The sequence below is a fragment of the Papio anubis genome, chromosome 1 (assembly GCF_008728515.1).
Source record: "Papio anubis isolate 15944 chromosome 1, Panubis1.0, whole genome shotgun sequence".
In the NCBI taxonomy this organism is placed as follows: Eukaryota; Metazoa; Chordata; class Mammalia; order Primates; family Cercopithecidae; genus Papio; species Papio anubis.
The window spans coordinates 117,457,633-117,472,259 of record NC_044976.1 but is presented as its reverse complement, the minus strand read 5'-3'; the positions used below and the strand labels follow the sequence as shown (position 1 = coordinate 117,472,259).

Below are 14,627 nucleotides of genomic sequence, written 5' to 3'. Positions count from 1 at the left end.
GGGCTGACTGCCTGAGCTCAGGAGTTTGAGACCAGCTTGGGCAACACTGTGAAAACCCGTTTCTACTAAAATATCAAAGAAATTAGCCGGGTGTGCCGGCATGCGCCTGTAGTCCCAGCTACTCAGGAGGCTGAGGCAGGAGAATTGCTTGAACCCAGAATGTGGAGGCTGCAGTGAGCTGAGATCGCGCCACGGCACTTCAGCTTGGGTGTGGACTGGCATGAGACTCCGTTTCAAAAAGAAAAAGAAAAAGAAAAAAAAAAAAGTACCCTGATATCCTTCTCCAGCCCTTATTCCCCCAACACTGTCATTTCCAACTAAGAAGGTTTTTATTTGGAGCGCCTATTTGCCAAAACTCATATAAATCAGACTGTATACTTTGTAAGGCTTAGGTTTAATTTTTTAAAATTTAGAAGCTGCATGAATGAGGTTTGAGATTAAGTGTGCAAAGAGGTTTAGGAGCAGCTGCCCCACCTGCCTTCAGATTGAGATGGATGGGGAGCAATACTGGGTTTGAGCTGCCCATAATTGAAAAAGTGTGTGCCCCAAATATCATACTTATCCTGCTTTTCTACAAGAGCCATAACTCTAAGGCTTTCCATTAGAACCCCAATAAAGGGGATGTCTTCAACTTTAAGCATCCCAGATACTCTCAGCATTTGTTATACTTATAGAACAAGGTTAGACATGTTAAGAATAAAGGGGAGAGGAGGAGAGTCCATCCCCTGGACAAGCAGCATAAACTAGAAGAGTAGCCTTTGTGAATGAATGAACAATAGGAGGGCAAATAGGAACCTCACAAATCCAATCTGCTATCCCTGGGAGGCACACCCACATTGACCACAGCAGTTGCCCCAGAAGGTGTCCAGAGCACAGTCAGAGCTGCCAGGTGCCAAGTCTGGGGTCTCCATTCACATTGTCTTCTATATAAGTGAATGTGGTTCCTGAAGTTGTGCAACATGGTGGTTGTGAGCAGCGGAAGCCACAGGGGACACCAAAATGTGGGTCCCTAGGGCAGAATCCCAGGTCTTTGGGCCAGCCGTCTCTAAGCCCTAAAGTTATGTCAGTGGCACTTTCAGAAGAAGCTGAGGAATGGCATTCATACGAACATTCAACTGCTGAGCACCTGCTCGGTGAAAAGTGTAGTGTATGGTGTGAGGAATCAAACATGTATGAGAGATGTTTAGTGAGTATCTGAAGGTGTATATGAGGATGGGCTCCCATCTCTTATCTGGCTGTGACTTTGCTGCTTGACTATAATTTTAATGTACCAACAGCTCATATACTGTACACTCCTAACACCAATCCCTGTCCTTTCTCATCTCACCCTCCCCTGTTTCCTTAACTCCTTTCTTTTTAAACGACATGCTACAGACCACAAAATATAAACAACTGTAGATTAGACTTTGGAGTTAGAATCTCTCTACAAATTTGATTTTGTTCTTTGCTCCTTTAGAATACTTAAATTTTGACATTTAAAAGCTCTACTAGTGTTTTGTGTGTGTGCATGTATTCACACTCATTACCTATACACAAATAATTCACAGATGACATTTCCAGTTAAGTACAAGCCCAGGGCTATAAAAAGCAACTTTCAAGGGAAACCAACTTTCAAGGTGGATCATAAATTAAAGTATTTAAAAGTTGGCAAAAATCTGAATATGATATTTTATTTTCATTGCAGGTCTATGGAATTTGAATAAGGGCCATTCAGAGTTGCTCAGTAGAAGAGTGCTATTTTAGAAGAAGAAGGAGCTGATTTTCCTTGTTTATTTTTCTGGAGGTGTAAGGCAGGACCTAAAGAGATGACATCAATTAGCACAATATTCTGGTGACTTATTGGAGTTTGTGGAGTTGGTAACACAAAGAACTAAGGGGCAAATTAACAGACACCTGACTCAGTGTGAGGCTTACAAAAGGGTAGTTCATATGTACCAGCACACAAACACTACCTGGGGAATTGCTCAAAGTACAGTAGTTCCGGCTGCTCTGAGATCCTGAATAAGAGGCCTGAGGGGTGATTTTGATGTAGGTGGTCAGGAAACCATACTGAGAAACCTGTGTTTGCAGTTAAAACCTGCTGACCAATAGTGAACGTACATGAAGTGGATATGGGGTTCATTTAGCTATTCTCACAACTTATTGGTAGGTTTACATTTTTATAGAATAAAAAATAAAACAAAAACCAAAACATCCTCTCACTATGCACCTAATTCTCAAAACACCTCCATGTCTCGGAAACATAAGCAAATAAGACAAAGGACTGGGGGGCCTCAGCGAGGGGGATCTCCTCCAACCTCCAATTCTTGGCTCTGTCTGGGGTTATGTGTGCACTGAAATTTTCTACTCTTGTTGAAAAGCCACAAAGGGGATGCTGACTCAGAAGTCTGGCCACTTCCAATCAGACCAAGTGTCAGACTGACAACATGTGAGAAGGGGTGCTTTTGTCCCAAGCCTTCCGGAGGACAGAAGGGGGCCCACCCAAATCCACAGGTATAGATGTGCTTTGCACGTTGCCAGGTTGCATTCTCTCCACTAGCTGTGGTGAGGAGTCACAGCTAGAAATTCTTTTCCTAGGGGCTAAGAACCCAAACATATGTGACTGATTAGAGCTAATATCTCATTTCTAATTCTATTGATTCCTTGAAAAGAGCAAGTCTCAAAGACTGTGGCTATTCTTAGCAATTTTGCCTCCTCCCCCACCATGATGGCTGTCTCTGAGAGAGGAAGGAGGAGGCCGGCAGGGACTCACTCTTGTCAGCTGGGCAGCAGGGATTCCTGCCTTCCTGGTGTCAGTGGGGCTCAGCCTCCAAAGCACATGCCTGCAGTCAGATCAACACACACTCACACACTCACACACACCCACATGGGGGTCTCTCTCACCTCCCTTCTTTCCCATTTCTAAGTCACAGCTGTGGTAAGGCCACTATTAATAACAACAGGGCTTCTCACTGGGTTTCAGAACTCTGTGACTTCCACAGTCAAAGTGTATTCCTTCTCCTTAGTCCTGTCGTCTTCCTGTGATTTCGTAGGAAAGCCTCTCCGGGGCCTTTCTTTTAGTTACCACAGGAAATAAAGGAAAAGCTTAAGCCCCATTCATCCAGATCAAGACTTTGGTCCTAAGAGAGGCTTTTCCAGTGCAGACATAGCAACATCCCAGCAGGTCTGATCCTTGTGCCCCTCAGAGCAGAACTGAGGAAAATACATTGTTGCCTGGCCATACCCAATCAGCCTTTAGGGGTATGTGGGGCTCCACGCAATGCCCTGCGAGGTTTTCCCCGTGGCAGCCCCATTCAGTGTTTGTTAAGTTGAATTGAATTAATCACATGGAATTCCCCTGAGTGTTCTCCAAGTGTAGCCAGTCCTAGTCTGTGCAAAGCCCTGTGGTTTCCCAGAGAGTGTCTCAGACCTCATGCCCCAGACCTGGAACAAATGACCTGATGTCTAGTTCTAGCACTGCCACCAGGTAGACACATGATCTCAGACAATCTCCTGACTTCTCTGAATCTTATTTTCTGCATTAGTGAAAACAAAAGCCTTGAACTGGAATTACTAAATGTTTTCTATTACCTCTTCCAGCTCTACAGAGGTAAGAATAACGATCTGATGGAATACCAGTTTTCCCTTTAAGTGAAAATGACCACTACGTTGCCAAAGCCCACCATATATGTTTGCACTCTGTTCTCCATTCTTCTGGCTTGGAAAACAGAACAAGTTGAATGCAATCTCATAGTTCACATTCATACAACAAAAATCAAAGCTTCCCAAGCCAGCACTGGGGATAAAATGATGATAAATGGAAACTAGCTTTATCATCCAAAAATACCCCCTCAAATGCTGAAGAAATATTGATAATAACACTCCATCTGCTGAATAAATCAGAACAAGACTGGAGATTCTACTCAACATTGTTTGAGTATGGAGGACAGCCAGTAAAGTACTAGGGTTTCATGAAAACTGATCTCAGGAGAACTGACATAAATAAAGCATGTCAAAGTTTAAAAGAGGAGAATGAAAATAAAAGGAATAGCAGAAATGTTTTCTGTTTGTTATTATCTTCATTGTAAAGAACTATTGTAGAAAGAGCACAGGTCTAGAAATCACGATGCTTGGCTTCTAGTTCAGTCTCTACCACTGATTCCCACCTAAACTCAGTAAAGTCACTTCACCTCTCTATACAGGCTACCTTATTTGGTGACTGTGAGGCTTCAATAAAAAATATAAAAAGGCACTTAGGGAGAAGAAAAGGTGTCTAAAGCTTAAGATGCTATGTGAATAAACTGCATGGTTATTATGAATAATAATAGTAAAATCATTCTTCCAAGTACCGTAGTAAAAGAGCCCAGGGAGGCAGCTGCTGTTTTAGGGCACCCCCTGCAGGTGGACCCAGAAGTTGGCACCAGCATAGAGACCCAGATTTCCAGCCTTTTGGACCTTCAAGGGAACTGCGCTCAGCCTGGGCAGAGCAATGAGACTTGCAGTGGAGACGGATGCGGGAAATTGAAATAGCCCAGTTTAGTCTTTACTGTCAAGAGGCCTACAGCAATATTATTAAGGTCCACTAGGGTCTCCTCCCCACCCCACCACCAGACTCAGATCTTTTGGATAAGGTCGATTCCTAAAAGTGAGGCTGTTAGTTCTCCTGGCCTCTCACTACCAATGTAAATACTCTGGGGAAGTGCCCAGGTTCTCCCAAAGTCATCTTAAAGTGCAGAGTGGCCCTAGGTGACTGATGGTCGGTTGGTATTTGGAGTTGGAGTCCTCAGGTTTGAAAATCTCCACCAGGTTGCAGAACTCTTGGCTTATATAGAGAGTCTCAGTTCCTCAGGTGAATATCTGTGAGTTCCCCACCCCCAAACAATGTAATAAATGGAGCCTACAGTCTAAATTACTAATCAGCCGTATAAATGGACCAAAATATCTTCTGAGGTTAAAGTAGTAACAGCTGTAAATATTATAGTACATAGTTGGAAACTTAAACTGGGATAAGTCCAATAATTTATAGGTATCTCTGCATGTTTACATAAATGTGGTCAACTGCCAGGATTGCTAGCATATACCATATGGAAAATAAAAATCATTCTTTTTTAGGGGGAAGGGATGCTGTCTTAGATATTCTATCTTGGAAAGAACATGAAAATACATGGAACATGAAAACAGAAAGTAGGGCATGCAATCTGAACTACATATAATAATCTTTGGGAGTTCAACAAAACAAAAAATTCTTTATAAAATTTATGATTTCTGGCTTTCTCCTTCTCTTTATCCCTCTTTCCCAGATCCTTAGCTTCTGATGCTAATACAATTTCTGAATTGCCACTGCAGAAGCATACCACTATATTCTCAGGCTTCTGAAATTGTGAGTGTGGAAAAAGGAAGTGTCAAAAATTGCGTTTGACTTTCTAATATCCAAGGTAAAGAAATCCCCAAAGATAAAGAAAAGGGGATTAAGCTATTACTCTGCTTGTTAATCCTGATATAGTCAATTTGCACAGGTTTTTATAGAAAATTTTTGGAGAAGAACATTGGATTATTTGAACAAATGAGGTATTTCAAAGAATCATAGAATTTTAGCAGTAGAGGGAAATTTAAGAATTATGTTATTTGACAGATGCAGAACTATTTTCCAAAGAGATAAAATAGCTTGTTTAAAATGTACTAGTATCAGAGCCATTGTCTTTCATTGGAAAATGAGAGAGAAAAAATTAAGCGAAAGAGGAAGAGGCAAAGGAGGGAAGATACTGATTTAGCAGAAAAAGGTACACACAGAAACAGAGATAGATACATATAGAAGGAGAATAAAGAGAGAAGAAAGAGACAGGAGAAAGAGAAGAAGGCAGTCTTGTAAAAGGGCAGAAGACAGAGTGGTTGATGCACAAATATGAGAAAATGCCATCGTATATATTAGTAGTAGCCCACGCTTCCCTTTCTGGACATTCTCTACATAAGGAACCTATCCTCCAACTTACTAAATGGGACATCTTATAAGAATCCAGATTTCTGGGCATTCCTGAGCATTGGGAAGCTTGCCACCAGCTTAAATAAATTGATCCTAGTCTAATTTGGACAGTGCAACTTAATATAAATGGCTGGATGAGACCTGAGCAATATCTGCTCATTTTCTGTTCTTTGTTTTAGTTTTTTGTTTTTTCCCTCTAGCACACTTAAACCACTCCAGAGAGATAAGACTCTTTAGTGATTTTATTCCCAGAAGGAAGCTGAATGCCTTGAAGCATCTGGCCTGATGTCCTCATGTTTTCATAGCTCATAGCTCATCTTTCTTTGTGCCCTGGGCAGCTGATCTGAATATAGAGTATACATGAACTTCGAAGGAAGCTGGCAGGATGGAGTTGGGGCCTCACTGTTTCAATCAAGATGAATTCAAAACCTTTGCGTATCGAGTAGAAAACTTGAACCAGCAATGGAGAAACAATTGACACCAACGGAAAAGGAAATGGCAATCAAAAAGGTGCAGGGAGCGTAATAAGATTATATTTAACATGGTTATACCCTCCTAGCAGATGATCATGGATTAAATTACTTGTTGCCTCCATAAATAATTTCAGCATGTGGAATAAGATTGCCTCCTAGAATGTATGAGATAAGAAGTTCAGGAAAATATGTAATAGCTCAAGACAAAACCACGGTTTCCACCTGTCTATCACGGTAATGATGTTTCTCCCTCCTTGAGCTGGGGGCTCCCTGTCCAAGCTTCTCCAGTCAATGTGGGGAGCCGCATCACTGGTCACTCCCTCATGACTCTGCACCTAGCTGGGCATCACTGCACACTGCATTTGCCTCTTCTCTTCTGGGGCTCTACTTCATATAGGGGCTATCCACATGGGATATATCAAGTGATGGCTTGGGTTCGGAGTTATTTTTCTCCAAATTGCTCTCCTTCAGGAAAGCACCGAATCGGGCATATGGCAAGTGCTTGAAAATGTTTTTTGAAAGAAATAAATCCATTATTCCTGAACCCCCTTCCCCACATCCAGTACAGTGCTAAGCACATAGATAATATTTGAGCTTTTTTTTTTTTTTTTTTTTTTTTTTTTTTTGAGACAGAGTTTTGCTTTTGTTGCCCAGGGTAGAGTGCAATGGTACAATCTTGGCTCACTGCAACCTCCGCCTTCCGGGTTCAAGCGATTCTCCTGCCTCAGCCTCCCGAGTAGCTGGGACTACAGGTGAGCACCACCATGCCCGGTTAAATTTTTGTATTCTCCTTAGTAGAGATGGTGTTTCACCATGTTGGCCAGGCTGGTCTCAAACTCCTGACTTCAGGTGATCCGCCCGCCTTGGTCTCCCAAAGTGCTAGGATTACAAGTGTGAGCCACTGCTCCTGGTCAATATTTGAGCTTCTTTCATTGCCTATGTTGTCCTAAGGAACATGGTGGAGAGCCTAAGGCTCAAGCCTAAGGAGTTTACTTTGTCCCTTGCTAAGAGGATACCTGAGAGCCACTCAGAAGCCTTCCAGTGACAAGGCAGGAAGGAGGCTCTGGGGAAAGGAAGATGAACAAAGGAAGAGGTACTTGGAGCCAGTCCTGGTCATGAATGCCTCAGCAACCTTTCCATGGAATACTTCTCTGAGTCCTCTCCATCCAAAACAAAGAAAAATGATTTCTGGGACCACCACTTCCTTCTCACCCTCTAATAGATATCGAAGGACAAAGTATTCAACATAGAACCCAAGGAAAGAGACACTAACAGATTGGGTGTCTTTTATCCTCACTCAGGGAGTTTTCTCAAATCACACAAACAAGAACAGCACCCACTTTCCCCACCCTCAGCCCCGCTCTGAATCTGCTGCTGCTTCTGCTGTGCGGTCTTCTTCATGTAAAGATGAGATCAAGGAGCAAGGATGCAGAACACTCTTGGGACTTTCCCCGATATTCCAAGGCAAAAGAAGAAACCTAGAGAGAATTAGTAACAGCAAACACATCTCTCTAGAAATGTGTATAGTACTTTTTAAAAAAGATTCTCCAAAGAAGATACAGAAGTGGTCAACCAGCACATGAAAAGATGCTCAACATCATTATTCACGAAAGACTATGCAAATCAAAACCACAATGTGATACTGCTTCATACACGTACGATGGCTAAGATTTAAAAAGACAGAAAGTAAGAGGTATTGGTGAGGATGTGGAGAAACTGAAACCCTTCTGCCTCGCTAGCTGGAGTATGAAATTATGCAGCTTTTTTTTGGAAAAGAGCTTGCCAGTTCTTCCAAAAGTTAAACAGAATTGTATGACCTAGTAATGCTATATATATCCAAGAAAATTAAAAACACATATTCACACAAAAACATATACAGAAATGTTCACAGAAACATTATTCATAATAACTGAAAGGTAGAGATAACCCAAATTTTTATCAGCTGATGAGTAAATGAATAAAAAGTTCTACATCCAAATTATGGAATATTATTCAGCCATAAAAGGAACAAAGTACTGATACATTCTACAACATGGATGCACCTTGAAAGCATTATGATAAGTAAAACAAGCCAGATATGAAGTCCACTTATTATGTAATTCCATTTAAGTAAAAATCCCAGAATAGAAAAACAGATAGAGTCAGAAAGTGGATTATTAGAGGTTGTCGGGGTTGAGTGGAGTGGGGTGGGAGAATGCAGAGTGCCTGCTAATGTGTCAGGGTTTCTTTCAGGAGCAATGAATACATTCTAGAATTACACAGTGATAATAGCTGCACAACCTTTTGAATATATTAAAAGCCACCGAATTGCATACTTCAAAACAGTAAATTATAGACAGGTGAATTATACATCAATTAAAAAATTATAAGAAGAAGGCTTTAGAATTGTTCAAAGGACAATTAGGACCCTGCTAGAAACTCTAATCGCAACTTGAAAAGTTCTGCTAGACTACTTGCCTCTTCATCTCACCCCCTAACTCACACTCCAAAGCAGCCCCAAACCACAGTCCCTAGCTACTACTAAAGGAAAAAAATAGAAGAGACACCAGTCAGCATCGGAGGGGACTTGAGAAGCATTTGATGTTTGCAGACATTCCCTGTAGGGGGTAGGGAAGAAGGTTGAACATAGGAACGTGAATTAATGGAAGATGAATTGCCCCATCTCCAGAAGGGATCAGATGCTGATTATGAAAGGAAGCCAAAGTGTCTCCAGAGAGGCCTCTTTTTAATACCTTCCCATGTGTTAACTATAAGGGAGTGTGGCCAACAGAATCCTTTTTACACACAAATGTACTTGACTTGAAGAGGAAAGGTCACCCTGAGCAATTCTGAGGCTTGCTTGCTTACTGGGATCCTCCACGGGTCCCAACATTTTTGTTGGCCTAACTTCTCCCCTGACTCAGAGGCTGTGGGTTTCCTCTCCTTGAATCCTTTCTCCCCATGTGATGTGTGTGAGAGAGGAAGAAATGTCAAAGTGTAACATGAGTGGTTGCCTATTGAACTACTTTAAAATCAGCTCTAAAAAACCAAATTGATTCTAACCAACAGTGTGCAAGATTTTCAATTTTGCCATACTGATGATGGGAATCAATTTGGTACAGCTACTGTGGAAAACAGCATGGATGTTCGTCAAAAAATTAAAAGCTTAACTAAATCACATACCATATTATTCAGCAATCCCACTTCTGGATATTTATCCAAAATAATCGAAATTAGGATCCTGAAGCTATATTGGCACTCTCCTGTTCATTGAGACACTATTCACAATAGCCAAGATGTGGAAATAACTTTGATATCCATCAAAATATGAATGGATAAAGAAAATGTGATATATACATACAATAGAATACTATTCAGCCTTTAAAAAGAAGGACATTCTGCAATATGCAACAACATATCAACCTTGAGGATATTTCGTTAAGTGAAATAAACCAGTCATAGAAAGAAAAATACTGTATGATTCTTCTTATATGAGGTATCTAAAATAGCCAAATTTATAGAAGCAAAGGGTAGAATGGTGGTAACCAGTAGCTGGCAGAAGGGAGAAATGGGGAGTTATCAATCAAGAGGCATAAAGTTTCAGTTAAGCAGGATGATAAACTCTAGATATCTGTATTATAATATAATACATACAGGCAACAATAAGGACTTGTACACTTTAAAGTTTCCTGAGGGTAAATCTCATGTTGTGTTCTTACCACAATAAAATAAAATTGTCCCCATCCCCTCTTCCACCCCCTGCCAAAAAAAACCCTAAATTGATATCTTCAGAAGATGCTAGGGAACCAACTAGTTTTTGGAAAATTGGTAAATAAAAGTTTAAAAGTTTTAAGGTTCCCTTTTGTTTTTACTATGCAAAGTGTGCCACTGAAGAAACAAAAACCACATGGGTACTTAAATTTCAACAAATTCGAGTTCTCTTTCCTTGCAAGATGATGGGTGAAAAAGTTGAGAAGCTGCATACTAAAAAGAAGCCCGAAGCCAAGAAGGCTATTGCTGGTGGCAAAGTGGAAAGGGGTAACTTCAGGGCTAAAAAGCCCAAGAAGGGGAAGCCCCATTGCAGTTGAAATCCTGCCCTTGTCAGAGGAATTGGCACATATTCCTGATCTACTATGTATTCCAGAAAGGCCATGTACAAGAGGAAGTACTCAGCCACTAAATCCAAGGTCAAAAAGAAAAATAAGAAGCTTCTTGCAACGGTTAAAAACCAGTTAGTGGTGACAAGAATGGTGGTATCTGGGTGGTTAAACTTCACAAAATTCCTAGATATCCTACTGAAGACGTGCCTCAAAAGCTGTTGAGCCACAGCAAAATACCCTTGAGTCCGCACGTGAGGAAACTGTGAGCCAGCATCACCCCTAGGACCATTCTGATCATCCTCATTGGACACCACAGGAGCAAGAGGGTGGTTTTCCTGAAGCAGCTGGCTAGCGGCTTTGTTGCTACTTGTGACTGGACCTCTGGTCCTCCATCGAGTTCCTCTACAAAGAACACACCAGAAATTTGTCATTGCACCTCAACCAGACTTGATATCAGCAATGTAAAAATCCCAAAACATCTTACTGATGCTTACTTCAAAAAGAAGCAGTTGCAGAAGCCCAGACCTCAGGAAGGTGAGATCCTTGACACAGAAAAAGAGAAATATGAGATTAAAGAGCAGTGCAAGATTGATCAGAAAGCTGTGGAGTCACAAATTTTGCAAAAATCAAAGCTATTAAACATCAATGACTACTGACGCCACAAAAAGAGAGACACTGAGACATACATAACCTCTAAGGAAGAGCACCTAATAATAATGTCCTAATGCTTTAAAACAAGAAGAAGGAGGAGGAGGACCTGGATTGGTCACTTAGATACAATCAGAAACACAGAGACTAAAGGAACAGAGTAAACTTTACTGTGGGGAAGCAACCAGCTAATTCCAGACTGTAGGAAACTCTTTAGATTAAGTGTTCCAATTCTTTCAATGAATAAATTATAAGGAAAAATAAGGAGATGAAGGGGAAGCCTATGGACTAAAAGGCACTTAAACGATGTTTATAAAAAACAGGCAAAGCTAAACAAGTGTTTAGGAATATACACTTAGGTGATAAGACTATTTTTAAGAAGTGAGAAGTGGTTGCAATAAAAGGACAATGATTACTTTTGCTGGAAGAGGAGAGATGTTTGAGAGATGGGCATGTAGAGGGCTTCTGAGGTGGCTGGAAAAATTCTCTTATCACGGGTAGTGTTTACAAGAGTTATAGCTTTGAAACCATTATTTTAACTTGCACATTCTCTTTTTATGGTTTTTTGGTACTTACAATATATTTAACAATAAAAAGTTTTTAAAATAAAAATTAAGTAAGCTTTGATGTGAGAAATGGGAAAGAAAAAACAGAAAACAGAGAAAAATATTAGGACTGTAATAGAGAAAAGGGTCACATTTGTGACCCCACATCTATTTTTTATAGCAAAAACAGAACCCATTTTTTTTTAATCACAAAGATGATTCTGGGTGTCACCTAGGACCTCCCTCTTCAAAATGCACAGTTAATTTTGGCCACCTATGACCCTGACAATGAAATCCAGGAGGAGGGGGAAAAGCTGGTGGAGAAGAGACTGGAATTGAGACTGGCTAGCTGATTGTGCACGTGCTGGCTGGAAGAATGGGAAACCAACATCTTAAGACCACCATTTGAGAGAGGCCAGAGTGGCAGCACAACTCCCAAGAAAGAATGTGGAATAGTGTCTTCAGTGACCCCATCAGAGAGACACCAGCATCCCCAGGAGCAGCTGGAGAAGTCAGGACCCATGTAGGGAAATGTCAGCTGTGTCAGAACCATGGGAGCAGAGAAGGCAGGCCTCTGTAAGAGAAATCTTTCTCTGCCTGTCCACATGTCTGTCAGCATGACATTTTGGGTCAATAAATATTCATCAGGATGCACCATTCCAGCTGACCTATGTTACCCCCTCCACTGGAGGAGAAAATAAACAGGACTGTGGGTGCAGAAAACGTCTGCCCCCTTCAGAGCTGCCTTTGTGCTCTGTGTGTGAGCCAAGAGTTCAGATGAATGTTTGCCTCCTTGAATCCTTTGGGACTTGTGCATCTAATATCTGGTATGGAGCCAGCTCCTTCTCTGTGTGTTAAACAGCAATACAGTGCCATCAACATTCTCAACTGTGAGAGAATAACATCCAAGCCAAGGTTAGCTAATCAATGAGCAACTCTTTCTGTTACCTGCTAATGGGAGGGTTCCCAGGTGGAGTTTGTTTCTTCCTTTTTTGTGCTCCCAACATCTGTTTTCATACATCTGTTTTGGCTTTTCCTCTCATTGCTATTGTCTATGTATCTGTCTCCACAGTGAGACTGGGAACCTCTCAATAATTTCATCAATAAATATTGATTGAGTAACTCTTATGTACAAAGCATGCTAGCTAAAGTGGCAAACAAAGGAGTAAGTCCTAGAGCTAAGAGACAGATATTAAACAATGACACAAACACATGCATAATTATAGATTATGTGAGTGCTGAGAAAGTGAAGGGTGAGATGAATGATTACCCAGGGCAGTCTGTTGGATAGTTCCACATAGGAAATGCATCAGTGAGAAAGAATGTGGAGGGATTGGCCAGGCTAGGGACAAGGGAGTGTGTTTCTGGGCAGGGAGTATGTCCAGAGCAGCGGGTGAGCGGAACCCTGGTGCAAGCCAGGGATGGAGAAGCAGGGCCATAATATGAAGAGCCTGGTAGACCATGATAAGGATCTTAGAGTTTTAACCTAAATACCACAGGAAGGGGTACATGTTTAGAAATGCGGAGATCACTTATTACACTGGATAAGCAGAATGATGATGGAGGCAGAAACAAGAGTGAAGAGGACAGTGATGAAGAAGTCAGCAGATCTGAGAGGTATCTGGGTGACATATTTGGTAGTGTTCTCAGGCGGATGCAAGCAGTAAAGGGTCATTCCAAAACTTCTGGAATGAACATGAAGATAGATAAAGGTGTCATTTATGAGCATAACTCAATATCAAAATGAGACAAGACTAGTACATACACACACACACACACACACACACGGCATGACTAAACTCATTAACAATTATCAATACAAAACTCATTTACTATTATCAATACAAAAACTCTGAATAAAAAAATTAGCAAAGGTAACCCAGTAGCATAATACTAGTAGCTAACACTTAATGAAGTATTACTATTTACCACAGGCCAAACACTGTTCTAGAATTTTATTACTTCATTAAATTAATATTTGCTCATAACATAATTACTTGCATTATCTCTATCTCCACAACCACCATATGAGAAAAGTACTATTATTATCTTCATTTCACTGATTGGTGAATTGTAGCTCAGAGAAGTGGGCTGTTTTTCGTGAATCAGCATAGATGACATTCCCAGACATAATGGCTCCTTTCCATGTAGGATTCCATTTATATGAAGACGCAATACTAATCCATGGTGTCAGGACAGTGGTTACCTCTATGGAAGGTATTTACTGGGGAGGAAAATGAAGGCCCTTCTTGGGTACTAGAACTGTTATTTGCTAGATCTGGGTGATTGTTATGTGATATATGCATACGAAGTTGTAAACTTAAGACTTGCACACTTTGCTAAATGTATTTTTTATCTCAAAAGAAAAGGTATGTGGAGGACATATAGAAGACAAATATTCAATATCTTTGTATACGACAAGCTCTAAAAACCAATGAAAAGTAACCATCAATCCATTAGTGGATGAAGGATATAAATATGGAGCTCACAAATAAAGAAATATAAGTGGAAAATAAATTTGTGTGAAATATATGTAAACAGTAAATAAAGAAATGCAAGTTAAATATTAATGAAATATTTTTCTCCTAGCAAATTGATCAAAATAAAAAAAAGGTCAATAATACTCACTGTCAGTGATAATATGGGGAAACAGACATGCAAATACTGTGGTAGTAGAAATTGTTACAAATTTTCTGAGGCTAATTTGGCTGCACATATCAAAGTCTTTTCAGTTGTTTATACTTTGAAACAGCAGCGATTCTAGTTCTACAAAGTCATCATAAAGAATTACTTGGCCAGGCATGGTGGCTCACACCTGTAATCCCAGCACTTTGGGAGGCTGAGGCAGGTGGACTGCCTGAACTCAGGAGTTAGAGACCAGCCTAAGCAATACTGTAAAACCCCATCTCTACTAAAAAAATAC

General features: G+C 40.7%; 1 long non-coding RNA gene and 1 pseudogene across 2 annotated transcripts in view; one reads left to right on the top strand and one right to left on the bottom strand.

Annotated features, from left to right (window-relative positions):
* Nucleotides 1–14,627, bottom strand: part of LOC110740747 — a 174,824-nt gene that overhangs the window by 100,683 nt on the left and 59,514 nt on the right. The window lies entirely within an intron of this gene.
* LOC108581146 lies at nt 7,252–14,587 on the top strand (annotated as a pseudogene).